The sequence below is a fragment of the Rhinopithecus bieti genome, unplaced genomic scaffold, assembly GCF_001698545.2.
Source record: "Rhinopithecus bieti isolate Rb0 unplaced genomic scaffold, ASM169854v2 scaffold_28121, whole genome shotgun sequence".
Taxonomy (NCBI): Eukaryota; Metazoa; Chordata; class Mammalia; order Primates; family Cercopithecidae; genus Rhinopithecus; species Rhinopithecus bieti.
The window spans coordinates 2,946,091-2,954,702 of record NW_016813094.1 but is presented as its reverse complement, the minus strand read 5'-3'; positions in this window follow the sequence as shown (position 1 = coordinate 2,954,702).

Here is an 8,612-nt window from a genome sequence, read left to right as displayed (position 1 = left end):
TTTTCTATATAAAATGGAAGCTAAACAACTACACTAAAATATACAGAAGAAATGGCTGACAAAAAAGTCATATTTCTTCAGTCCTTCCTTTTGTTGACCTAACGTTATATTTCTCTCTTGTGAAAAATGGAAACAGGACACTGAATTAGTTAATGTTCCTCCATCTTTAGACATTTCACTGGTAAAATAGTGTGATATCTAGAGACCAGAGAGCAAAATTAGCGAAAAATACTAATTGTAACGCACACAGGTATTTGATTTAGACTAAACAGAGTTGAAGCCTTTGTACTCTTATTACCAACTGTGTAATCTGGGCGATTTGCCTAAACTTGCAAAGTTTAGTTTACTTGTCAAAAATGTTATAAGAAAGATATTGTCTTCATATAGTCATTTGTGATAACCAATTCAGAGTCTCAGTACTGTGCCTGCTACCTAGTAAATGTTAAATATAAAATAATAAAATTGACCTTTGCTTTATTTTAATTGCGTATAGGCTAACATGACATATAGAAAGGCAAATTAAAAATAATAGGTGTTTTACTCATGAGAGAAAAGTCAGGCCAATATAGATGTGACTCTAGTGAAGCAAAGACATTTAAAATTTCAAAATATATGCATATACGTCTACATTCATATATGTTCATATAATTATAAAATGTTTTAAATAAGTAAATATATAACTGTATAAGCTAGAATAGATTCACGTGAGTCATTGGTCAAAGAAAATCCATAACTTTACAAAATGCAGCAGCTCGGTGGTTGAGGAATACCATTGATTGCTCTTTTTATTTCCCTGCTGCTAATATGAAACCTACAACTCGAAACATAGGTCTTTGAGCCAACTTCTTCCAAACCTTATAATCGTATTCCAGTGTGTGAAAATAATTCTTTGATCACTAGTTAATTTGTTTACTTGATAACTGAGATGCATCCTTACATATTTATGACTATTATTGCCGCTGTTGAGCACATATTATGTATCAGTCATTGAGAGAAAATGGGGATAAAATGGTTACTCCTAGACTGCCTTCATGAACCTAATTTCTAGTGGAAGAGGTAGAGTGAAAACAAACAAAAAGATAAAATAATGCAAGTTATAAATTATATTATATGCATGTATATAAACACATATTTATATATTTAATATATTAATATATAATATGATATATAAATAAATATATCTTAGTTAATAGGTATAATGTGTCCCAGTACAAAGTAAAAAGTGTGATGGGTGGGAGATCTGTAAACTACAGAAAAGAGGAGAGGAAGGTTTGAATGTTTTGACCTTCAAATTTGTTGTATTTTAGGCGAAGTTGGTGAGGAATGGTCTGAAAATGAGAAGGAAGGTTAACACCTATTCCATCTTCAGGCTTTTCAAGGGGTGTGTCAAACACTCACCATAAGGGCATTTGTATGGCCTATACAGAAAGAGGTTTTCAAGGCCTCTGCATCATAGAGTTAGGATGCAAGACAGTAAAGGAAAGAGAATCCAAACAGTGATGGATTACACGGGGGACTTGGACTTTTGACGGCAACTACAGTAAATCAAGATTTAAAGCAAAGCAGGATCGGGCCTAGATTCTCTTTGAGGAGGGCATTCATTCTTCATATGCTGTCTAACCAGCTCATTTGAAAGTAACAAATTGCTGGAATGCAGTGTGTCACACACACACACGCACACACACACTGGCCTGTGCCAAAATATTCAGTCTTAAAATAATTAACAACTTTTGTTTACATATTATTTGATTATCAGGTGAGAGTTTTTTTTATCTTTAGGCTAGCTAGTTCCACCAATTAGAGAAATGTATCACAGTTCCCCCTTAGTTGTATTTTAAGCAAAAATACTATCTAGGTTTAGCTCAAGGAATGCATAAAATATTGTGAATAAAAGTATATGCTTTTTAGAAGATATTGGTGCCAATAAGTATTGGGATAGTCTCACAAGAGTCAATTATGTTTTTAACCAAAAAAAGAGACTTAATAAATATAAAGAAAATAACGTATCATTAAATTATTTTGCTTTTTAACCATTTGTTGATGCTTTAAAATGATTCAGACATTTCACTAAATGTTAGGTATTAAAGTAATTAGTTAGATTTTCATGGTCTTTATTTCATATTACAATCAACTAGGGGAGTTACAAAGAAGGCTAAACCAAATAGTACTAACACAAATGTGTAGAAATATCTGTGGGGGAGACACTTAACTGAACCACAGGAAATTAGGTATCTAGGGATTTTTTTTAAATGATAGGAGATAATGCCTGATATGAATATTGAACAATGAGGAGGATTTAATTACAAGAATATAAGTAGATTATACCAGGCTGAGTGACCACCATGAACAATGATCTGAAGATGCAAAATTATAATTCATTTGGAGAAATTAAATTAGGTAAATTAAAAGGTAGCTGATGTTTAACGAAGAGAGGCGAGATATAGCTTTGGAAGTAGGTTGAGTACACAGATGGGAAGACATGGATTTAGTTTCAAAGAAGATGGAAGATAAAAGGGACACACTAGAAAACTAGTATAATATGAATTTAACTTACATTTTATTTTAAAATATTTAATTGACAGATATTATACAGATTCCAGGTAAATTTAAACGACAAAATAAAATAACTTGTGGATAGAAGTTTCATGATGTACTAAACACACATGACCATTTAAATTGATGTTAAAAAGTCATTTGATAAAATTCAACATCCCTTCATGACAAAACCATTCAAAAATCTGAGCAAAAAAGAAACACACTTCAACACAATAAAAGCCATATATGATAGACCCACAGCTAGTATTGTACTAAACATGGAAAAGCTGAAAGCCTTACCTCTAAGATCTGGAACTAGACAAGTATGCCCACTTTCACCACTGTTATTCAACATAGTACTATAAGTACCAGCTAGAGCAATCAGACAAGAGAAAGAAATAAAGACATCCAAATTTGAAAGGAAAAAGTCAAAATATCCTTGTTTGCAGACAATATAATCTTAGATTTTGAAAAACCTAAAGACTCCATCAAATAAACCATTAGAACTGATAAACAAATACAGTGAAGTTGCAGGATATGAAATCAACATACAGAAATCAGTAGTATTTCTATATGCCAACAGTGAACAATTTGAAAAAGGAATCAAGAAAGCAATCCTATTTACAATAGCTACAAATAAAATAAAGTACTTAGAAGTAAACTTAACAAAAACGTGAAAGATCTCTAATTAAAACTATAAAACATTGATGCAAGAAATTAAAAATGATGCACAAAAATGGAAATATATTCCATGTTCATAGATTGGAAGAATTAATATTGTTAAAATGATCATACTACCTAAGGCAACCTACATATTCAATGAAATGCCAAACAAACAAACAATCAATGGCACTATTCACAGAAACAAAAAATAATCTTAAAATTTTTATTGAACCAGAAAAGCCCCAGAATAGCTAAAGTTATCCTGAGCAATAAGATCAAAACTGGAGGAATCACATTACCTGACTTCAAATTATAATACTGGGGTATAGTAATCAAAACAGCAGGGTATTAGTGTAAAAACAGACACAGAGATCAACAGAACAGAATAGAGAATGCAGAAACAAATCCACACACCTACGATGGACTCGTTTTGACAAAGATGCTAAGAACATGCATTCAGAAAAGGACAGTCTGAATGGTGTCCATGGTGTCCTTGGTAAATGGTGCTGGGAAAACTGGATATCTATACACAGAAAAATAAAACTAGATTCCTATCTTTCACCATATACAAAAATTAAATGAAAAAGAATTAGAGACTTAAATTTAAGTTCTGTAACAATGAAACTACTACAAGTAAACTTTGGGGAAACTCTCCAGGACATTGGTCTGGGCAGAGATTTCTTGAGTAATCTCCCTCAAGTACAGGCACCCAAAGCATAAATAGACAAACAGAATCACATCAACTTAAAAATCCTATGCACAGTAAATGAAACAGTTCACAAAGTAAAGAGACATCCCACAGAATGGGAGAAAATATTTGCAAACTCTCCATCAGACCAGGGATTAATAACCAGAATATATAAAGAGCTTAATTTATAGGAAAAAAACAATAATTCTATTAAAATATTGACATAGATCTGAATAGACATTTCTCAAAGGAAGATATGCAAGTGGCAAAGAAGCATATGAAAAGGTACTCAACATCATTGATCATGAGAGATATGCAAGTCAAAACTACAAAGAGATATTCCCTCACCCCAGTTAAAATGACTTTTATCCAAAAGACAGGTGATAACAAATGTTGGCAAGAATGTGGAGAAAAGTGAACCCTCATACACTGTTGGTGGGAATGTACATTAGTACAACTACTATAGAGAACAGTATGNCTCCTAGACTGCCTTCATGAACCTAATTTCTAGTGGAAGAGGTAGAGTGAAAACAAACAAAAAGATAAAATAATGCAAGTTATAAATTATATTATATGCATGTATATAAACACATATTTATATATTTAATATATTAATATATAATATGATATATAAATAAATATATCTTAGTTAATAGGTATAATGTGTCCCAGTACAAAGTAAAAGTGTGATGGGTGGGAGATCTGTAAACTACAGAAAAGAGGAGAGGAAGGTTTGAATGTTTTGACCTTCAAATTTGTTGTATTTTAGGCGAAGTTGGTGAGGAATGGTCTGAAAATGAGAAGGAAGGTTAACACCTATTCCATCTTCAGGCTTTTCAAGGGGTGTGTCAAACACTCACCATAAGGGCATTTGTATGGCCTATACAGAAAGAGGTTTTCAAGGCCTCTGCATCATAGAGTTAGGATGCAAGACAGTAAAGGAAAGAGAATCCAAACAGTGATGGATTACACGGGGACTTGGACTTTTGACGGCAACTACAGTAAATCAAGATTTAAAGCAAAGCAGGATCGGGCCTAGATTCTCTTTGAGGAGGGCATTCATTCTTCATATGCTGTCTAACCAGCTCATTTGAAAGTAACAAATTGCTGGAATGCAGTGTGTCACACACACACACGCACACACACACTGGCCTGTGCCAAAATATTCAGTCTTAAAATAATTAACAACTTTTGTTTACATATTATTTGATTATCAGGTGAGAGTTTTTTTTATCTTTAGGCTAGCTAGTTCCACCAATTAGAGAAATGTATCACAGTTCCCCTTAGTTGTATTTTAAGCAAAATACTATCTAGGTTTAGCTCAAGGAATGCATAAAATATTGTGAATAAAAGTATATGCTTTTAGAAGATATTGGTGCCAATAAGTATTGGGATAGTCTCACAAGAGTCAATTATGTTTTAACCAAAAAAAGAGACTTAATAAATATAAAGAAAATAACGTATCATTAAATTATTTTGCTTTTAACCATTTGTTGATGCTTTAAAATGATTCAGACATTTCACTAAATGTTAGGTATTAAAGTAATTAGTTAGATTTTCATGGTCTTTATTTCATATTACAATCAACTAGGGGAGTTACAAAGAAGGCTAAACCAAATAGTACTAACACAAATGTGTAGAAATATCTGTGGGGAGACACTTAACTGAACCACAGGAAATTAGGTATCTAGGGATTTTTTTTAAATGATAGGAGATAATGCCTGATATGAATATTGAACAATGAGGAGGATTTAATTACAAGAATATAAGTAGATTATACCAGGCTGAGTGACCACCATGAACAATGATCTGAAGATGCAAAATTATAATTCATTTGGAGAAATTAAATTAGGTAAATTAAAAGGTAGCTGATGTTTAACGAAGAGAGGCGAGATATAGCTTTGGAAGTAGGTTGAGTACACAGATGGGAAGACATGGATTTAGTTTCAAAGAAGATGGAAGATAAAAGGGACACACTAGAAAACTAGTATAATATGAATTTAACTTACATTTTATTTTAAAATATTTAATTGACAGATATTATACAGATTCCAGGTAAATTTAAACGACAAAATAAAATAACTTGTGGATAGAAGTTTCATGATGTACTAAACACACATGACCATTTAAATTGATGTTAAAAGTCATTTGATAAAATTCAACATCCCTTCATGACAAAACCATTCAAAATCTGAGCAAAAAAGAAACACACTTCAACACAATAAAAGCCATATATGATAGACCCACAGCTAGTATTGTACTAAACATGGAAAAGCTGAAAGCCTTACCTCTAAGATCTGGAACTAGACAAGTATGCCCACTTTCACCACTGTTATTCAACATAGTACTATAAGTACCAGCTAGAGCAATCAGACAAGAGAAAGAAATAAAGACATCCAAATTTGAAAGGAAAAGTCAAAATATCCTTGTTTGCAGACAATATAATCTTAGATTTTGAAAACCTAAAGACTCCATCAAATAAACCATTAGAACTGATAAACAAATACAGTGAAGTTGCAGGATATGAAATCAACATACAGAAATCAGTAGTATTTCTATATGCCAACAGTGAACAATTTGAAAAGGAATCAAGAAAGCAATCCTATTTACAATAGCTACAAATAAAATAAAGTACTTAGAAGTAAACTTAACAAAACGTGAAAGATCTCTAATTAAAACTATAAAACATTGATGCAAGAAATTAAAATGATGCACAAAATGGAAATATATTCCATGTTCATAGATTGGAAGAATTAATATTGTTAAAATGATCATACTACCTAAGGCAACCTACATATTCAATGAAATGCCAAACAAACAAACAATCAATGGCACTATTCACAGAAACAAAAAATAATCTTAAAATTTTATTGAACCAGAAAAGCCCCAGAATAGCTAAAGTTATCCTGAGCAATAAGATCAAAACTGGAGGAATCACATTACCTGACTTCAAATTATAATACTGGGGTATAGTAATCAAAACAGCAGGGTATTAGTGTAAAACAGACACAGAGATCAACAGAACAGAATAGAGAATGCAGAAACAAATCCACACACCTACGATGGACTCGTTTTGACAAAGATGCTAAGAACATGCATTCAGAAAAGGACAGTCTGAATGGTGTCCATGGTGTCCTTGGTAAATGGTGCTGGGAAAACTGGATATCTATACACAGAAAATAAAACTAGATTCCTATCTTTCACCATATACAAAATTAAATGAAAAGAATTAGAGACTTAAATTTAAGTTCTGTAACAATGAAACTACTACAAGTAAACTTTGGGGAAACTCTCCAGGACATTGGTCTGGGCAGAGATTTCTTGAGTAATCTCCCTCAAGTACAGGCACCCAAAGCATAAATAGACAAACAGAATCACATCAACTTAAAATCCTATGCACAGTAAATGAAACAGTTCACAAAGTAAAGAGACATCCCACAGAATGGGAGAAAATATTTGCAAACTCTCCATCAGACCAGGGATTAATAACCAGAATATATAAAGAGCTTAATTTATAGGAAAAAAACAATAATTCTATTAAAATATTGACATAGATCTGAATAGACATTTCTCAAAGGAAGATATGCAAGTGGCAAAGAAGCATATGAAAAGGTACTCAACATCATTGATCATGAGAGATATGCAAGTCAAAACTACAAAGAGATATTCCCTCACCCCAGTTAAAATGACTTTTATCCAAAAGACAGGTGATAACAAATGTTGGCAAGAATGTGGAGAAAAGTGAACCCTCATACACTGTTGGTGGGAATGTACATTAGTACAACTACTATAGAGAACAGTATGGAGGTTCCTCAAAAAACTAAAAATAGAACTATCATATGATCCAGCAATCCCACTGCCAGATATATACCCCCCCCCCCAAAAAAGGAAATCAGTATATCAAAGAGCTCTATACTCCCATGTTATTGCAGAACTATTCACAATAGCCAAGGTTTGGAAGCAACCTCAGTGTCAATCGGAAGGTGAATGCATAAAGAAAATGTAGTATGTATACACAGTGGAGTATAGAATAGTAATTTAGACATAAAAACAATGAGATCCTATCATTTACAACAACGTGGATGGAACTGGAGAACATTATGTTAAACGAAATAAACCAGCCACAGAAAGACAAACTTTCCATGTTCTTATTCATCTGTGGGGGGCTGAAAATTAAAACAATTGAATTATGTATATGAATGAGAAGGTTGAATATACATTGTAATAATGTGTGTGTGTGTGTGTCCTTCTCATATATATAAAAAATCTTCCTTATAGAGTTGTTGAGAATTTTGGAACTATGTCTTATATATTTTATGCAATTAATGGCAACAATAATGATAATAAAGTACTAAACTTTAAACATTTTCTCAAGGCATCTTAACACACTAACATATTTCAGTGTGGTTTAACAGCTGTATTACAGTGCATTGTGTGAGTGTATAAAATATTTAACAATCTCTAACTGATGGACACCTTGGTTATATCCCAGTTTTTATTATTGTATGCAAAACTGTCTTAAATATTACACTGCATAAGTCTGAATAATTTCGTCTGCACTTTAGTTATTTTTTAAGTTGAAGTTCCTGCATCAAGAAAATAAAATTTGAAAATTTGAAAAATATTGCCATATTTTCTTTGGAACATTTGGTCCAAATATTCCAATCCATATTTGTATATACTGTGTTTTATTTTATTATTTTATTACTTTTTTTTTTTTTTTTTT